Source organism: Mirounga leonina, unplaced genomic scaffold, assembly GCF_011800145.1.
Source record: "Mirounga leonina isolate KUSES-001 unplaced genomic scaffold, KU_Mleo_1.0 Mir_129, whole genome shotgun sequence".
NCBI classification, from domain to species: domain Eukaryota; kingdom Metazoa; phylum Chordata; class Mammalia; order Carnivora; family Phocidae; genus Mirounga; species Mirounga leonina.
This window is the reverse complement of record NW_023270323.1, coordinates 36902382-36922215: the sequence shown is the minus strand read 5'-3', so window position 1 is coordinate 36922215 and position 19834 is coordinate 36902382. Positions and strand designations below refer to the sequence as shown.

General features: G+C 42.4%; 1 protein-coding gene across 1 annotated transcript in view; it reads left to right on the top strand.

Moving 5' to 3' along the window:
* The window catches only part of CRACD (capping protein inhibiting regulator of actin dynamics), a 250404-nt gene that overhangs the window by 195250 nt on the left and 35320 nt on the right, over positions 1 to 19834 (top strand). Inside the window, exon 4 of the mRNA XM_035004934.1 lies at positions 7404 to 7575. The gene's annotated coding sequence lies outside the window, so the exon portion shown is untranslated. The remainder of the gene's footprint in view (positions 1 to 7403; positions 7576 to 19834) is intronic.

Here is a 19834-nt window from a genome sequence, read left to right as displayed (position 1 = left end):
TGGTATCGTAGGAGATGTCTGCGCACGCACAAATGGAGAAGAGAGGAGGGAGTCATTCTTTCGGGCCAGAGTGTTTAAGGACAGCTGTCCAGGGAACATGACGCCTGGAATGTGTTTGGGGGAACAGCTAGGAGTTCTCTGGCCAAAGGCAGGAAGATACTCCAGGCAGAAGTATACGAGTGAAGGTGTGAAAGCACAGAGTCACAGATGATCCAAAGTGACTGCTTTAGTATCACACAACTATAATGTGGTCTATTAGTTGGCTAAGGCTGCATAACAAAGTACTACAGAATGGGGGACTTAAACTACACACTTTGTTGACTCATGATTCTGGAGGCTAGCAGTCTAAGATCAAGGTTTCGTTGTTGTTGGTTGAGGCTTCTTTCCTTGGCTTGTAAATGGCCATCTTGTCCTTGTGTCCTTACATGGTCCTCCCTTATGTGTGTCTGTCCCCATCTCTTTTTATGAGGACACCAGTCATATTGGAATACGACCTACCTGATGACCTCATTTTACCTTAATTATCTCTTTAAAGACTGTCTCCAAATACAGTCCTATTCTGAGGTACTTGGGGGTTAGGACTTTAACATACGCGTTTTGAGTGGACACAGTTCAGCAATTCAGTCCATAACCCATGGTGTGGCACAGAAGAAGTGTGAGCAAAGCACTCGGAAGCCAGAGGCGGGTGTGGTCAGTTATCGCCGGGCTTGGTGACTTGGGAAAACTTCAAGGACATAGGTCTTGAAGGATGAATAGAAGTTCATCAGGTTGAGAAGGAAGAAGATGATGTTTCTGTCTGAGGAAACAGCAAATCCAAACTTTAGGCCTGCCCCAGAGGTCTAGAACATATACCATAGCCTGTCCACGTGCATGTGCAGGACCCAGTAGTCCCTGATATGGGCTGGTCACCACACTCTCTGCTTGTGCCCCTGACTTGTGAATGCCAGTCACCACCACCCCTGGGCCTCTCATTTGTTCCAGGGACCCCTGCCCTCTTCTAAAAGAGTATTATTGATCCTGTCTCTTCATTTTCTGAATCAACACAACAGCAAATATCTGCCACCCTCTGTGCTTCCCCAGAAAAAGAGACAACACTTCCTTCCTTCCTCTTGTAACTTGACAGCCACCGTGATACCCCTTCCCTCCTCTCTGGAAGTGGGATCTCAGTCCTTAGTCTTTTTATGACATGGCACCGGAGAGTGCGACCTACCTACACGTTGCCAAACGTACTGGGATTACTGGATGTGGTAAAAATGTGATAGCCACCGAGTGGATTGTGGATCACTGTACTTCTAGGAATCTTTTTTTTTTTTTCTAAGAGAGGGAGAGACAGAGAATCTTAAGCCGTCTCCGTGCCCAGCGTGGGAGCCCAGTGCGGGGCTCGATCTCACAACCCTTAGATCATGACCTGAGCCGAAATCAAGAGTCGGATGCTTAGCTGACTGAGCCACCCAGATGCCCCTCCAGTAATCTTTTTTAACTGAACAGTTTCTTCTGAAAAGTACTCTAATGTTCCAGAGCTAAGAAAAATGTGGTGAAATTACCTTTAAATTAAATTACAGGATTCAGACAGTTGTGGTGTACTGTGTCCTAATATATGCTATTTACAGGCATGCTTGAAATGAGAACTTGACGTAAACATTAGGTTTCTTTAACCAAAATGTTTCAGTCAACTCACTCGAGTTTACTGAGCAGTGTACTCTGGATTGTAGGGGAGATGTATATACGAAATATATGGTATCTAAAGAAAATAAAAGATTTCTGAAAGAGGGGTGCCTGGCTGGCTTAGTCAGTACAGCATGCGACTCTGGATCTCAGGTTGTAAGTTTGAGCCCCGTGTTGGGTGTGGGAATGACTTAAAAATAAAATAAAATTTAAAAAAGATTTTTGAAAGAAATAATGAAGACAAGGATTCCCACGGTCTGTTCAGAGGGGGACTAGTCATGACAAGTATCAGAAAGTCAGCTCTGGGAAGCACCGCATTTTCTCTGCTCTTTTGGAAAGTGATGATGATGTCAGCATATTAAAGACTGAAAGGTCTCATAGTAAAGAAACATATTTAACTGTATTTTACCTGGATTCTCAAATGTACTGGCCTTTGAATAAGAACCTGGCACCAACCATAGAGCACATTCTGAGAAACCCCAGACGAAGACATTTGTGTTGCTTAAAATGAACTACCACAGGGAAATTCTGTTTCTCATTTGGAAGCGTACCATATAAATCCAGTGCAGATAAATTGTACACTTTTATTATTTTAGGTTTAGAAATGAAAATGTAAGAATTGCATCCTTACGACAAATGGAAAATGAATCAGATTTGCTTGACTTAGTGATTTTTAATTTTTTAGAATCTTCTATATAAACTAGCAATTATGATGATGCAGCCATCAAATGGCATGTAATTATATCCATGACATAATGGATAATGTGCACCCTTTTAAATGAAAAAAAATTCCCTAAAGTAATTATTGGATGATGAAAATAAATTAATTCAGTACTTAAAGAATGAAAATTACTGTGATCCCTGAAGCAGTCTATATGCATATATAGATTCTTTCATGTGAAAAATTGCAACAGAAAATTGCTGAAATATTAAGAAAATGTAGCAGCCACTGCCTTTTCTACTATAAATTCAGTCTTACCACTTAAGGTGGTAAATTTCCAGAGAGGCTGGTAAGCAGATGTTTCATGGCTAGTAAAAGTTGGATCAGGATTCGGGCCAAGTACTCTTTGTCTCTGGGGCCCACACACTTAACCCCTAACTAGAGCTGCAGCCGGTAAAAACAAATTTAGTAGGAATAACCTTTCTTCCTTCTCCCTTGCCTTTTCCCCCCACTGTCCCAACCACCCAGCGAAAATAGATTTGTGTTATAAAATTCTAAAATGCCAACTTAAATACGCTAATGTTGGAGATGACTTTGCTAAACTATACATACTTCTAATGCATGGCAGTTGTATCTTGGAGTATTTCATATTACCATTGCAGAAGTGCTCTGTTTTACTACATTGTTAAAACTGCTTTGATCTTTTAGACCCCATCTGTACAAAAATATTCACAGTAAGGGTTGATGTTACCTATGAAGGAAGATAGCTGCTAGTGATAACCATGCACTTAATCCAGTTGATTCTATGGAGACAAGGCAGCCCCCAAATCATAAACTGATCATAAAATAGTTTATTTAATGGATATTCATAGACCCGTGCTCAGGTTTTCATAATGGTTGTTGTGCCATAGAATTGCAATGTTTCATAAAATTTATTAGCTACTTGCCTTTTTTTTTTTAAGATTTTATTTATTTATTTATTTATTTATTTATTTATTTATTTATTTATTTATTTGACAGAGAGAGAGTGAGAGCAGGAACACAAGCAGGGGGAGTGGGAGAGGGAGAAGCAGGCTTCCCGCGGAGCAGGGAGCCCAATGCGGGGCTTGATCCCAGGACTGAGCCACCCAGGTGCCCCTAAATAAAATCTTTAAAAAAAAAAAATGTTCCAAGAGGCAATGTTCATAATAGCAAAAAACTGAAAACAATCCAAATATCCACCAGCAGTAAAAGACATAAATAAATGATAGTATATTCACTTTCTGATGGCTGAGAAATATTCCATTGTATTTATAAACAATGAATATAATTAGTAGTCTTTGAAGACCATCAGAGAACGTCAGGCAAGTGTTAAAAGAGCTGACCTTATATAAAATGAGTTAATTAAAAATTTTAAATTAAAGAAATTCTCTAGGATGGTACAGGTATCATTACATTGTATAACTGGTCTCTGGCACTAATGAAATAAATGAATATTTTCTGTGTGACTGTCCAAAGCTCAAAATATGTAACTGACACCTGATTTCTAGATTTGGCAGCATTATTATAAATGGTCACACACTAATTTGTACTACATTTCACTTATTTCTGAGGTGAAACTCTTCCTTTTTCCTTTTATATTGATTGCCTTTTTCCCACTGCAGAAGTATCTAATCCCTAATTCTCTAATCAGAAATATTCTAAAAGACCATAGCAAAATTCTATGAGTATCAGTTATGGCATCATTATCCCTGGCCTGGACCACATATCTAGCTTAAGCTAAGTAGAGAATTTTAGATTATGTCAGAATTTATTGATGGGGAAAAAATCATCACTTGCTCTGAAGTCAAGGTGGGTTTGGTGGTGTTCAATTGAGCTAGAACCAAGGGAGTTAACTATAATTAAATTATGGGGAGCCTGGATAGCTCCGTCAGTTAAGCATCTGCCTTTGGCTCAGGTCATGGTTCCAGGGTCCTGGGATTGAGCCCCACATTGGGCCCCCTGCTCGGTGGGGAGCCTGCTTCTCCCTCTCCCTCTGCTGCTCCCCCTGCTTGTGGGCTCTCTCTCTCTCTGTCAAATAAATAAAATCTTTTTTTTTTTTAAGTAACTACTGAAAACATACAAACATTCTGAAATCAAACCCTCCAATTTGTTTTGTTTTTACCATTTTTGTTATGATTTAAATTGTATTGAACACACTTCCTATCTTTTTTTATTTAAATTCAATTTGCCAGCATATAGTACATCATTAATTTCAGATGTAGTGTTCAGTAATTCATCAGTTGCATATAATACCCAGTGCTCATCACATCACATACCCTCCTTAATGCCTATCACCCAGCTGCCCCATACCCCCACCCACCGCCCTTTCCGCAACCCTCAGCTTGTTTCCCATAGTCAAGACTCTCTCATGGTTTGTCTTCGTCTCTGATAACTTCCCAGTCAGTTTTCCCTCCTTTCCCCTATGATCCTCTGCACTATTTCTTATATTCCACATATGAGTGAAACCATGTAATTGTCTTTCTCTGATTATTTCACTTAGCATAATACCCTCCAGTTCCAACCACGTTGATGTAAATGGTAGGTATTCATCCTTTCTAATGGCTGAGAAATATTCCATTGTATTTATAAACAACATCTTCTTTATCCATGCCTCTGTTGAAGGACATCTCAGTTCCTTCCACAGTTTGGCTAATGTGGCAGGATACAAAATCAATGCACAGAAATCAGTTGCATTTCCATACACTAACAATGTGACTGAAGAAAGAGAAATTAAGGAATCGATCCCATTTACAATTGCACCAAAAACCATAGGATACCAAGAATAAACCTAACCAAAGAGGTAAAGGATCTATACTCTAAAAACTACAGAACATTTATGAAGGAAATTGAGGAAGACACAAAAAGATGCAAAAACATTCCATGCTCATGGATTGGAAGAATAAGTATAGTTAAAATGTCTATGCTACCCAGAGCAATCTATATATGCAGTGCAATCCCTATCAAAATACCATCGACATTTTTCACAGAGCTGGAATAATCCTAAAATTTGTATGGAACCAGAAAAGACCCCAAATAACCAGAGGAGTGTTGAAAAAGAAAACCAAATCACAATGGCTGACTTCAAGCTAAATTACAAAGCCGTGATCATCAAGACTGCATGGTACTGTCTTTTTTTTTTTTTAAAGATTTTATTTATTTATTTGAGAGAGAGAGAATGAGAGACAGAGAGCACGAGAGGGAGGAGGGTTAGAGGGAGAAGCAGACTCCCCGCCGAGCAGGGAGCCTGATGCGGGACTCGATCCCGAGACTCCAGGATCATGACCTGAGCCGAAGGCAGTCGCTTAACCAACTGAGCCACCCAGGCGCCCCGGTACTGTCTTTTAAATAATAAACACAGTGAAAAGAATTTAACCCTGGCTTAAGGACTGCATGCCTAGCACAAAGCCTTATTGATAGGAGGCATCTGATATACCAAGGGACCTTTCCTCTTAAGTGTGATAGAATACATTGTTGTTTCAGGGACCACTGTAGTTTGAAGGCCTCTTTGCACCTATAGTAAGGATCCCAGGCTGTTGTCTTTTTGTGATTGATCACTGTTCTATCTGCTTTCTTAGTATCTTACATCACAGTTCAGGGCAAAGTGGTTTAAACTACTTCTTCCCACTTCAGACTCTGTCTCAGAAAGGCTAGAACTGAAATCACCAGAAGAAATGAGATGACTACCTTGCACATCTTTAACCTCATTTCTATACCCAGATTTCTCCGTAGACTCTGGTTAGCAGAGGTCCGGGGGTTCTGATACTCAGATGGGGACTCATACCTGTGTGTTTTGTGCAGGTACTTTTCCATACACCTTGCGAGCTTTCATCTTTTCTTTTTCCTCAGAGCTCTTGACTCCAGCTTCAAAGATACATTTCCCATGACATAGACAAGTTAGTTCATCTCTCTATGCCTCAGGTTCCTCATCTGTAGTACGAGGATGTTAATAGTACCGACCTCATAGGGTCATTGTGAGGATTAACTGAATTAATATTTGGACAGTTCTTAAAGCAGTGGTGCATAGTAAGGATTAAGTAATTAAAAAGGGGGGGCACCTGCATGGCTCAGTCGGTTAAGCATCTGCCTTCAGTCGTGATCCCCCCTGTTCATGGGAAGCCTGCTTCTCCTGCTCCTCCCCATTCATGCTCTGTCTCACTATCTCTCTCTCAAATAAATAAATAAAATCTTTAAATAAATAAATAAATAAAATTTGAAAAGATTGACCACTGGTAAATGGTTTCTTAAAGAAAAGGAAGGATCTGAAAAGATGCTTCTTCTGGTTTGGCGCTTTCTTTCCTGAGGTAGGAGCGGAGTGATATGGATGCATTTGTGATTGAAGAAACAGAACTGAATGGTATTACCTAAAATATCTGTCGGAAATGCTGGCCCTGAGCCTGGGTCCTGACTGGTTGAAGTAATATATGGCAAAATGTTCATAGCAACTCCTTTGGGGCTCTTCATAGTAGATTTTAAAAGGAGACAGGAGAAATAAACTGGAAATATATAGCGATGGAGGGAATTGGGGGCAAAGCTTATGCCAAGAGTTAGCAGTTATCTTCTGTATGTAACAAGGGCTAAAACAGGGTGATTCTCAGTGGAGAATATATATATACACACACACACAGAGATAGAAAGTTACATATGTAAAGGTATATAAATTTTTTAAACACCTGTCTGACTTACGTGTTTTCTCAGCTTCTGTGGAGAAGGGCACCAGCCATCTGCTTTGTTAAAGCAGGTGCTACCTTTGTGTGGCATGTGCAGGGGGCTACTGTGCGGCCACCATGAAGCTCGGAACCCCTCCGTGTCGCCCCAGGTGCTTCTTGGGAGCCCGGTGGCAGGAGACTTCCTGTGCCCTTGGCATGTCTCTGCCTGACTGTGCCCAGCCAGGGACTGGCCCTGACATTCCTGGCACAGGGCTTGGTCGTTCATTCACTCTGATGGCCGCCCTTTGCCCCAGCTCCCTTGGCCAGAGGCAGCTCAGTTGTAATTTGCTCTCAGGCTCAGAGGTGCAGCCCTGTCAGGCTGCAGCGTGTGTTTATCTTGTAATCCACAGACAAGAAGAAAGGAGGTAAATTCCAGCCTTTTAAGAAGTTGTTTGGCAGAAGGAAAAAGAAAGACACTTTGTGGTCCCAGGAGGCATCAGCAGGGAATAAGAGTCACTCTCCCCGGAGTGTCAGCAATGGGAACTTCTCTTCAGATGAGGAGACCCTGGAAGACAATCTAAGGTAACAATTCATACTTGTCCCCCCACCCCAGATCTTTGGCAGAGTCCCAAGTGGGGAATGGGATCCCAGAGGAGGCGAGCATGGAATCACAGTTGTGTTGCATCTCTGGGAAGGCGGAAGACTTGGGGTTCTTTGTGCGTTCTATGTGGAGAAGGCACCTTGGGGAATTGGTAGTGAGCCTGGCCTCATTTTCCGGGAGAGCACAGGGATCTGTGCCTTCATTTTGCTGCCTTCACTGGTGGTAGAGGCAGCACCCCACTGGTTTGGTTCAAGTTCACCTGGATAGGAGACTGCATTCCCGTGTCCTGTTGATTGGCAAAGAGAGAGTGGTCATAGATTAGATTGTACATCCACGTCGAGAACATAGACTGCTCAGGCACAGGGTGGTCACCCTTCATACCTCTGGCAATCTCCAGCGACTTCTGGAAACTGTCATGGAGCTTTTAACTTCTGCTCTTTGTTTTCTTTTTCTTTTCTTTAAAAATGTATTTATTTGAGAGAGCGTGAGCGTTCAAGCACAAGCAGGGGGAGGGGCAGAGGGAGAGGGAGAGACAGAATCGCAAGCAGGCTCCAGCTGAGTGTAGAACCCATTGGGGGCTCAATCCCACGACCCCGGGATCACCCCCTGAGCCGAAACCAAGAGCCGGATGCTTCACAAACCAAGCCACCCAGGCGCCCCTGCTCTGTTTTCAGTGTTTCTCCATCTCTCCCCCACCTTTTTCCTCACCCCTCCCCTTTCTCTTTCCCGCTCTCTCCCTCCTTCCCTTCTTCAGCTTCTCCCTCTCCCCCTCTCTTTCCTTCTTCGAGCACAGGCACTAAATCTGGCCATGACAGTGTCAAGCACTCAGAAAAGCAGGGTCAGGAGGTACTTTCTCACCTGAGTGCTGGGAACCGAAGTCGGAGTCAGAGGTGGTTAACTCTGCTACTGACAGCTTGGAAGTCAGCTCCTCTGAGAAGCCTTTTCCCACCACCTGATCTGATTTGTTTACCCTTGCTGGCATTCCCCGAGCATCACGCACCTGGCTCCAGCAAAGGACTTGTCACTTTCTATGGAAATTACTGAATTGCTTGTCTGTCTCTCTCATGTGACTGCCAGTTCCATGAAGTCAGGGACCAGGTTTTATTCAGCCTCGCATTAGGTGCTCAAAAAATGTTTCCTGTGTATTAGGGCAAGTTGCCCTAATACATGTGGAAGGGATGGATGATGTAGTCTGTGATATATTTACTGTAATTCAAAGACAGACAAGAACAAAAACATCCTCTGTGTTGTATGTCAGTAAGTAAATTCTAATACACACTACAGCTGAGCACAGCTTACAAAATTCTTAGGCAAGCAGGGCACATTCAACTTGGCCGTGTTCAGAGACAGCATTTGTGGGTCCCAACTCATACTGACTCTTTTCCTCGACAGGCCTGTGTTTGTTTTCCATTATCTTTAGTAAGAAAACTATCGAATTTTTTTTTAAAGATTTTATTTATTCATTTGAGACACAGAGATACAGAGAAAGAGAGCATGAGCAGTGGGAGAGGCAGAGGGAGAGAAAGAAGCAGACTCCCTGCTGAGTCAGGAGACCAATGTGGGACTCGATCCCAGGACCCTGGGATCATGACCTGAGCCGAAGGCAGACGCTTAACCATCTGAGCCAGCCAGGCGCCCCGAAAACTATCGAATTTAACTGAAGGAAATTATTTCACTGAAGGGAGAACACAGCTAGCACTGAGCTCACCCAGTTGTTGGAATGCCAGTACGGACTGATATATGCTTGAGTACTGTTCAGAATGAATGTTTTGATTTTACTTCAGTTTCTTCAGTTGTAAAACAGGAATGTGAACCTTTTTTTGCCTCACAGTGTCAGAGTGAGGTATAGGTGCTAAAGTGTGACCAGCTAGTAGTTTAGGGCAAAATGAGGTTGAGTCTAGAAAGTTCTCCTTTAGAAGGACTGTTCTGTGAAAACACAGCCTGTCCTTTTTATGATTTTGCCAAGTCCCTGATTTCTTACTGAATGACTTGGGATTTTTAGAGGAGCCTGGATTCTGAGGGTTCTCCTCTCATTTAAGTTCTATTCCATCTACCCCCTTGGAGTTTTCCTTGGGTTTTAATTTGTACAAAGCCTTGGAATTCCATATTGGTTCAAATAGCTGCGTTTTTGGGGTTTTTTTTAAGATTTTATTTATTTATTTGACAGAGAGAGAGACAGTGAGAGAGGGAACACAAGCAGAGGGAGTGGGAGAGGAAGAAGCAGACTCCCAGTTGAGCTGGGAGCCCGATGCGGGGCTCCATCCCAGGACCCCGGGATCATGACCTGAGCCGAAGGCAGACGCTTAATGACTGAGCCACGCAGGTGCCCCCAAACAGCTACATTTTTATAAAATACAGATAACGTCCCCTGTTCTTATTATTGGCTTTTGTTGATAAACCTGTATTTATGAGACATACACTATATTTTAATTATTTAACAGTTGTTTTTATAATAAAGGAATCTGGAAGGTTACCTTTTGGGTGAAGAGTTTTTTAAAATGTCTCTTTAAATATTTTTTAAATTAAAAAGACAAGAAAACAGGAGTCATTTAAAATATACATTCCCCTTTTCTTCTCGGAAATTGACAATTGCAAAATAACTCCACCTGCAAAGTAAATACTGTATCCGTTGCTTACCTTGCTTACCGTATAGCTGAATTTCTGATTATTCGCCCTCTTTACAGATGGAGAAAATGTAAGTTGTTCCCAACACTTCTTTTTTTCACTGAAGTATGATTAACATGTTTCCAACAATTTTTATTTTCAGTTTACTGCTCAATTAATAATCATGTTACTTTAGATTGTGTAATGATTCACAAAATTTCTGTGCATTTTATTTGCTGTCTCCAAAATGGACAGCTCTCACTAAAACACAAACACTCAAAATTCTGCTAGTATGGTCTTGGGTGCAGGTTCCAAGGAGGCAAATTTCAGCCCAGGGTGAGGGAGAATTTCCTAAATACTAGAGCTGCTTAAAGCTGGGGAGGCTGGGTATGTGCCAGCAGGGGTTTGGACTGATGAAGGGGAAATTCTGCCCTGGGTGAGAATTTAAAGGAGTTGAACTTTAACATGCTGTCAAACTCCAAGAATCTGTAATTCTAGAAATGTCTCCATGGCCAAAAATAGCTCATTATTGATCTGCTCCTTCTGCTTGAAATTTCTCATTTCCTTTGGGCTTTTAAAGCATTCTGTTCTTTCTCTAGGTTAGAAGCCTTTATTTCTCCTAGGCTGCTGCTTTTAAATTATACATGCCTGTGGGGAAAGCAAAATAGTAAAACATGGTCAGTTTTTAACAATTTAATGTGACTTCCTTTATTTATTAAATACAACTAAAATTGTGTTTCCCAAAATGTGTTAAGTTTAAAAAGAGGGAGAGGGTCAGCTTGGCAAATAGGTTTGGGAAGTTCTTGGCCAAAACAAATAGGATCCTTTACATAGGACTTTTCAGACCTTTTACTATGCTAATGTGCCCTGGGAATCTCTGAGAAGGGGGATGTAGTATGAAACATTTCCAAGACTCCTTTAACCACAAACCTTTTTTTTCACAGAGAATATCCAATGGCGTATATTAAAGCTATCGCTTTTTGAACTTAATGCAGTGTGTTTTGCATAGGTGAACTCATAATGTTCACATGCTCTGAGATTCACATTATTATCCCTGTTTCTTTTTTTCAGAAATTGAGATTTAAAAAATTGAGATATAATGGACATATACCATTAGTTTCAGGTGTATAACCTAATGATTCAGTATTTGTATCTACTGTAAGATGATCACCACAATAAGTCTTGTCATCATCTATCACCATACAAAGTTACAAAAAGAATTTTCTCTTGTGTTGACAACTTTTAAGATTTATCCTCTTAACATCTTTCAAATATATAATACAAGTAATATATACAATACATAGAACAATATATACAGTACAATACAAATAATAGTATTATTAACTGTAGTCACCATGCTGTATATTACATCCCCATGACTTATTTTATAACTGGAAATTTTTGCCCCTTTACCCATTTCACCCACCCTTCAACCCCTCCCCTCTGGCAACCATCAGTCTGTTTCTGTATTTATTAGTTTTGTTTTGCATGTTCATTTCTTTTAAGTTTTAGATGCCACATATAAGTGAGATCATATGGTATTTGTCTTTCTCTCTCTGACTTAGCATAATACCTTCAAGGTCTGTCCATTATCACAAATGGCAAGATTTCATTCTTTTTTATGGCTGAATTGTATTCGTGTGTGTGTGTGTGTGTGAGAGAGAGAGAGAGAGAGAGAGAGAGAGAGAAACATCTTTATTCATTCATCCATTGATGGACATTTAGGTTGTTTCTATATCTTGGCTAGTGTAAATAATGCTGCAGTGAATAAAGGGTGCATTATCTTTTCAAATTAGTGTTTTTGTTTTCTTCAGATAAATACCAGTAGTGGGGACGCCTGGGTGGTTCAGTTGGTTAAGCATATGCCTTCGGCTCAGGTCATGATCCCAGGGTCATGGGATCAAGTCCCACATTAGGCTCTGTGCTCAGTGTGGAGTCTGCTTGAGATTCTCTCTCTTCCTCTGCCCCTTCCCCCATTCGCACTCTCTCTCAAAATAAATAAAGAAAATCTTAAAAGAAGAAGAAGAAGAAGTAAAACTATTCACAGATGCCATGGTCTTATATATAGAAAATCCTAAGGAATCTACAAGAAACTTACTAGGCTAATAAACAAGGTTGAACAAGGTTGCAGAGTACAGGATTGGAGGTTTTTTGTGTTTCAGTTGTATTTCAGTACACTAGAAATGAACAATCTGAAAATGAACTTAGGAAAACAAGTCCATTTACAGTAGCATCAAAAGGAATAAAATACTTAGTAGTAAATTTAATAAAAGAAACACAGGGGGTGCCTGGCTGGCTCAGTCAGAAGAGCATGCAATTCTTGATTTCAGGGTTGTTAGTTTGAGCCCCATGTTGGGTGTAGAGATTACTAAAAAGAAAATAAATAAACTTAAAAAAAATAAAAGAAACACAAGATTTGTACACTGAAAACAACAAAATACCATTGAAAGAATTTAAAAAGATCTAAATAGATGGAAAGACATCCCCATTCATGGATTGGAAAACAATATTGTTGAGATGGCAGTTCCCTCAAATTGATCTACAGATTCAGTGCAATTTTTATCAAAGTCACAACTGACGTTTTTACAAAAATTGGCTAGCAGGTTCTAAAATTCATATGGAAATGCAAGGTACCCCAAATAACCAAAACTATCTCGGAGGTCTCACACTTCTCAAGTTTAAAACTTACTACAAAGCTACACTAGCCTATATCATGTGGGACTGGCATAAGGGTATATAGGTCAATGGAACTTAAATGAGAGTACAAATGTAAACACTCACATTTGTGGTCAACTGATTGTTACCACATGTGCCAAGCGATTCAATGGGTAAAGAATAGTCTTTTTCAACAAATGGTGCTGGGACAGTTGAATAGCCACCTGCCACAGAATGAAGTTGGACTCCTTTCTTACACCATTCACAAAAGTGAATTCAAAATCAATTACAGACCTAAATGTAAAAGCTAAAACTAAAATTCTTAAACAAAAACAAAGGAGTCAATCTTCATGACTAAGGTAGTGATTTCTTAGGAACCAAAAGCACAGGCGACAAAAGAAAAAATTGGTAAATTGGACTTCATCAAAACTAACTTTTGTGCTGCAAACAATGCATCAAGAAAATGAAAAGACTGGGCACCTGGGCTCAGTTGGTTAAGCGTCTGCCTTTGGCTCAGGTCATGGTCCCAGGGTCCTGAGACTGAGTCCCACATTGGGCTCCCTGCTCCGCGGGAAGCCTGCTTCTCCCCTTCCCTCTGCCTGCCACTTTCTCCTGCTTGTGCTCTCTCTGTCTCTGTCAAATAAATAAATAAAATCTTAAAAAAAAAAAAATGAAAAGACAATCCACAGAATGGAAGAAAACATCTGCAGATCATACATCTGATAAGAGACATATTCAGAATAGGTAAAGAACTATTATAACTCAGTAATAAGATGACCAAAACAATTTTAAATAGATAAACTATTTGAATACACATGTCTCCAAAGAAGATATTAAAAGATCCATTAACATGTGAAAAAATACTTGTTCAACATCATTAGTTATCCCGGAAATGCAAATCAAAACCACAATGAGATATCACTTGATGGCCATTAGGAAGGCTATAATTAATAATTTAAAAAAAAAACAGGCAGTAACATGTGTTGGTGAGAATGTAGAGAAATTGGAACCCTCATACATTGTTGATGGTAATGTAAAATGGTACAGCCATCGTTTGACAGTTCCTCAAAATGTTAAACATGGAGTAACCATATGACCCAGCAATTCCAATCCTAGATATATACCCAAGAGAAATGAAAACACATGTCCCCACAAAAACTTGTACACAAATGTTCATAGCAGCATTATTCATGATAGCCAAAGAGTTGAAACAATCCAAAAGTCCATCAAAAGATGAATGGATAGGGGTGCCTGGCTGGCTCAGTCAGCAGAGCATGTGACTTTTGCTCTTGGGGTCTTGAGTTCCAGTCCCACGTTGGTATGCATGCTGACTTAAAAAAAAAGATGAATGGATAAATACAATGGGTTGTATAGCTATACAATGGAATATTATTTGGGAATAAAAAAGAATGAAATACTGATACATGGCATGATATGGATAAACTTTGAAAACATTATGCTAAGTGAAAGAAGGAAGTTAGAAAATACCACCTAATGTATGATTCCATTTATATGAATGACTCCAATAGGCAAATTCATGGCAACAGAAAGATTAGTGGTTGCCAGGTATGGGGTGGGGGGGTGACTGTTAATGGGTATGGAGTTTCTTTGGGGGATGATTAAAAACTAAACTTAGGTGGTGGAGGTGATAGTTGCCCAATTCCTTGAATATACTGAAAATCATTGAAATGTACCCTTTGAAAGGATGGATTTTATGACATGTGAATTATATCTCAATAAGGATTTTGTTTTAAAGTAATGAATGTGGCATTGATGAGGTCGTATCTGGCTGAGGGGATAAGTTCATATTGGCAGGGGAGATTCAGGGCTTATTCTCCTCTCCTAAATTCCCAAAATAGGAGGTAGAAATGTGGGGGAGAACAGAAAAGGTTAATTCTGAAGTTAGGACATCACTGCAGCCTAGAGCAGGCTGGTTGGAAGGAGAGGCAGCAGCGCCCATTTGCTTGAGGGTGTTGAGCGCCCGGGACCGAGTGACGCATTTGGCTTGAAGGGACAGAGGACCTGGGGAGGAGCTGCAGGTCATGTTTGAGACTGCCTATTGGGAATGGTTGCCTGTGCCTTTTAGGACATGTAGAGTTGTTCCTTTGGCCACACACGTGTGGATCTACAAGAAAGGTGATAGTATAGACATCAAGGGAATGGGCTCCATCAAAAAGGACTGCCCCACACATGTCACCATGACAAGACTGTTAGTGTCTGCAATGTTACCCAGAATGCTGTAGGTCCTGTTGGACAAGATGCTTGCCCAGAGAATTCATGTTATGTATCGAGCATATTAAGCCCTCTAATAGCCAAGATAGCTTCCTGAAACGTGTGAAGGAAAGTGATCAGAAAAAGAAGGAAGCAAAAGAGAAAGGTCCTTGGGTTCAAGTGTCAGCCTGCTCCACCCAGAAAAGCACACTTTCTTAGAACCAGTGGAAAAGGGGCCTGAGCTGCTAGAATCCATTCCTTTGAATTCATGGCAGGATAGATGCTTTAAAAAAAACAAAAAAAAAAGACATCTGGACTGTAAAAAGAAGAAAAAATTGCCTGTGATTGACCCCATGCAGCCCCTCTGCACACACATACACACAAAAGAAAATCTAAATCCTACTCTCTACTTATATCCTTATTTAGTAGTCACACACACACACACACACACACACACACACACACACACACACACACACCCCCAATGTTAAAAGTCTAAGGTAATTTTTAGTCCTGATCCAGTCCTTTCACTTTATAGATGGGGACGTGCTGTTAGTGTTAGAGGTGTGACTAGAATCCAAGTCAGCTGATTTTGCACGTGACCGGCGTTTTTTCTGGAACATCCCCATGCCCCATCTCAACTCGCTTCACCCAACTCATTGCTCTTTATCCTTCATTTTTCTTCACAAATGTGCCTTCCTCGGGGAATAAGCTTACTCTGCCCCCCTCAGCCTAGATCAGGCCTCCCTGCCATTGTTCTCACAGTTTACCTTTCCATAAGGGTAGGCCTGCATGGGTATTCATTGTATTTCCAACCTCTAGAACTGTGCCTAGCACACAGCAGGCATTCAGATCATTCATATACTGAATGTACAAATACTGCTCTTTTTTGCCATACTGACTCTCCCCACTGTATGTTCAGTGTTCATGTAGTTCATCCTTTAGTTTCCCACCACGGTAAAGAGGCTCACTGTCCCCCTGAGCCACTGACACGGTGTAGTAAGACAACATGCCGTCGGTGGGATTGCCGTGGAGCTTGGGCTCCCTGGTATCCGTGTGGTACCTTAGATCCCTCGGCCTTGCTGCTTTTCAGAAGGTGAAGTCAGAAAAGACTTAGTGACTTGAGCAGTTATGCTCTACCCTTAGGAACCTGGGATGTGCTGATTGAACAGGGACTAGAAAAGAGGCACAAGACTGGTCAATGCATGAAATTTAGGCACTAAGCCAGAGAATGAATGGGGCTGGGCGGAGTAAGTATAGAGGGGATGGAGGTTGATGGATCTGCAGTTCTTGGTGACACGGCGTGTGGGAGAGCAACAGAGCGGGAATCAGGGTCTCTTGTGCACACGGTTTCTTTCACTCCTGAGCTGTGTGATCTTAACCAAGCCAGCCCCTTCATCTGTGAAGTGGACATGCTCTCTCCCCGGCTTTTATTATGAGGACCAAAAAACCCACATGTGATATTCCCACTCTCTGCTATAAAATAGCACTTTACAAATGCCAGGGTAGTATTACTACTGAGATAAAAAGGGTGTTGGTACTAGTTTTCTATTTCCAGAGCATAGACCAAGACTAAATTGATTCAGAAATGGTGACTAGAGAGGTTTCTGAAAAGGTCTTTCTTCAGGAGGAGCAACTGAGTTGTGGAAACAGACCGCATGCAAACCTTACAGAACTTTACGGGCAGGTTAGACGATTGCTCGTCCTATGCGATGGAGACACAGGATTGAGCTCAGAGGCCGGAGTAAATGACCCTTTGACTTCCAGTTCTAAGAGGGTGTGTTTTAAGATTCCAAAATTCCCTCCCCTTCCTATCCTGTTTCTGTTGTAATTATTAGGTGATTGGTACTCCATTGCCTGTGGAGCACTATGTATTTTCACAGGATACCAAAGTCTGGCATGCGCCTTCAAAATGCCACACAAAATAGAATCTGACTCCAGTCTCTTCCAGCAACTCTAGTTTGTCTGATGAGGATCCTTAATTGCTCTTTAGCATTTCATTTGAATGAGACTCACGGATCTGTTTAGAAGAAAACTGCTGATCAATTGCAATTGCCCTGTTGTCATGGCAACAAGCTGCAATGGGACTATAATTATATTTCCTTATTCCTGAAGTGAATCCCTAATCATTGCTATGGTAATTACCCAATATCTGTGGTCCCAAATTACATGATGCTTGTCCAAAGAAGACAAAGGATAAGGAGTAGGGGGACTGGCCTGAGACGTGTGAACGGTGCAGCTGCAGAAAGCCTTCTCCTTTTATGGGTGTGGAGAATTTCCCTGTGTAGGCTCACGCCCCGAGGTTAAATGTTGGCAGTGATCTTAGAATGTGCCTCGGGTGTCGAGTCATGGCTAGAAGGCTGCATCATCCTGTAGGATGATTTCAGCTGTAACAAAAAACACAACTAGTATCTTCAACAGTAAAGACATAGATTATCTGCCGTACCTGAGAGTCTGGAGGCCCAGGGCTTGGGCATCCCAGTAGCCTGGGGAACAGCATCCCCAGCTCTCAGGCAGCAGCACGTGCCACCAAGAAAGAAAGTCAGCCCTCTTGCGAGAGAAGCAGAATCAAAACACCAGAGTGCTCTTCAGAGGCGTTGTCCATCTGGGTGGGCTAAGTTGGAAAGGAGAATCAAGACACAGCATCAGAAGCATGGTGTGGTGGCTGTTTTTGGTAATTAGCTGTCAACATCCAGTTTCCTTTCCCAGTAGTTTTTTTTCCCCCAGTTTTAGTTTCCATGTCATCAAGTTTGCCTCTCTGTGTGTGCCTCTCATAAGACACAGTGCCTGCTTCCTAGGACAGAAGCCAGAGGGCCCGATCCTGCACTTTCCCCCAAGTGCAGCCTGGCATGAGCGTGGGACCAACCTGGCCAGTTGGTCTTTCTGTCCTGGACTTTGACATGGCGGGTGCTCAGGGATGTAGGGACCCCGGCTGTGGCTGTGCCCGTAAGCCTGCAAGGAAGCTAGAGTCCAAGCCCGAAAAAGACAGGAGTAAGAACTGCGGGGCAGCGGCTGCTGGGCCTCCCCGTGCCCGCACCTCTGCAGTTCTACTCCTGTCTTTTTCGGGCTTGGACTCTAGCTTCCTTGGTTCTTCAAGCCCCCACTCTTCTTCCAGTAAATTTTCTTTCGGCCGAGTAGGACGGAGTTAGTTTCCGTTGCTTGCATCTGACAGAGCATGAAACCAGGAAAACTAGGTGAGAGAGAGAGGGTTTGACACAGAAGGTGGGAAGCAGAGCCTGGAGCACTTCCCTGATCTGAATCGAAAAGGAGGCCCGGAAGAAGCCTTTTCAGATGCGGCACGTCCTTCTCACTCGCCCACCCATTGGCATAGGCCCACCACAATGCATAGGCCTACCGTACCTGAAGAATGCCCATGGTCTGAAAATCTTCCTCCTCCTCCCATCAGCATGTTTGCCTCAAGCTTTCCATTCCCTCAGTGACCTACCCGTCTGGGACACGGACTCTTCTACAGGAGTAATCATTTACTCTTCCACTGAAAAAACTTACACATTTTATTGTACGAAGCTCTATGGGAGAAACAAAGGTAACAGACGTGATCTCTGCCCTCATGCAGCTCCTCGGACTGTGGTGGGGATAAGAGGACACCATTATTGTTGGAATCACATCTGTGTGGCACTTTACAGTATGCGCAGCACTTTTATCTTCTCTCTCATTTAAGGCATGATTAGAGTAGCCATACCCTAAGACAGCAAGAGAAATAGGCATGAGCGTGGGACCCACCTGGCCAGTTCGTCTTTCTCTCCTGGACTTGGATGTGGCCGGTGCTCAAGGATGTAGGGACCACGGCTGCGGCTGTGCCCATAAGCAGGAATCACTTTCATATCCTCTACCCAAATTAAATAGTCACTCTCTGTAAAGATTAGTAGAGACTTTAACAGGACGAAAGAAGGAAAAAAAAGGAGAAGGAGAAGAGGGAGAAAGAAGAATTTCTTGACATTTGCCTAAAATCATGGGAAATTTGGAGGTGCAATGCTTGAAATGCTGACTGTGATATCTGAGTCACAGAGCCACAGCCCCCAGGGCTCCATCCTGACCCCATACGCCCCAGGAGGCTTAAACACCATGAACAGGACTACTAACCGGAGAGGAAGGAAGCGTTCTTCCTCTTTTCAGAGGAAGAAAAGACTCCTTTCTTCCAGGAAGCAGGAGGAGCTGTGTGGGGGCGATAAGATTTGAGCTGGACTTTGAAGGATGAGTAGGGCCTGAACTGAGAGGTTGGCACTGGGCAGTCCATGGGCAGGAAGAGCCCAGAGAGGCTATTTGGGGAATGGAGCGGTGTGTCTTACAGGCTGCTTGAAGTAGGGTAACGCTTATGTGAGTGCTTGCACTATTCTCAGTGCTTTCCATATCCTACCTCGTTTAATCCTAGCAGAAGCTTCGTGAGGTAGGTCCGAATATCCCCCCCACTTGCAGACGGGGAAACTGAGACACCTAGAGACGTAGTTCCTGCCCAAGGCCACACAGCAGGTTAGTGGGAGAACGAGGTTTGAGCAGTGGGCACCCGGGCTCGAGCGTGAGCACGAACTCCCAGCACTACAACACGGCCTTCGATTCACGGAGCCAGGGTCGTTTGGAGCCCTGCCGTGCAGAGCTTTAAGGGCCAGCAACCATTGCAGCTTCCTCTGGGGAGATGTTAACAAAAGGGAACTGCTGGAAGTTTCTGCGCTGGCACGTTAACGGCTCTAAGGTTGATGCAAAGTTTGAGAGGAAGCGGAATTGGAGAGGACTTCAGTTGGAGATCATTTGCCG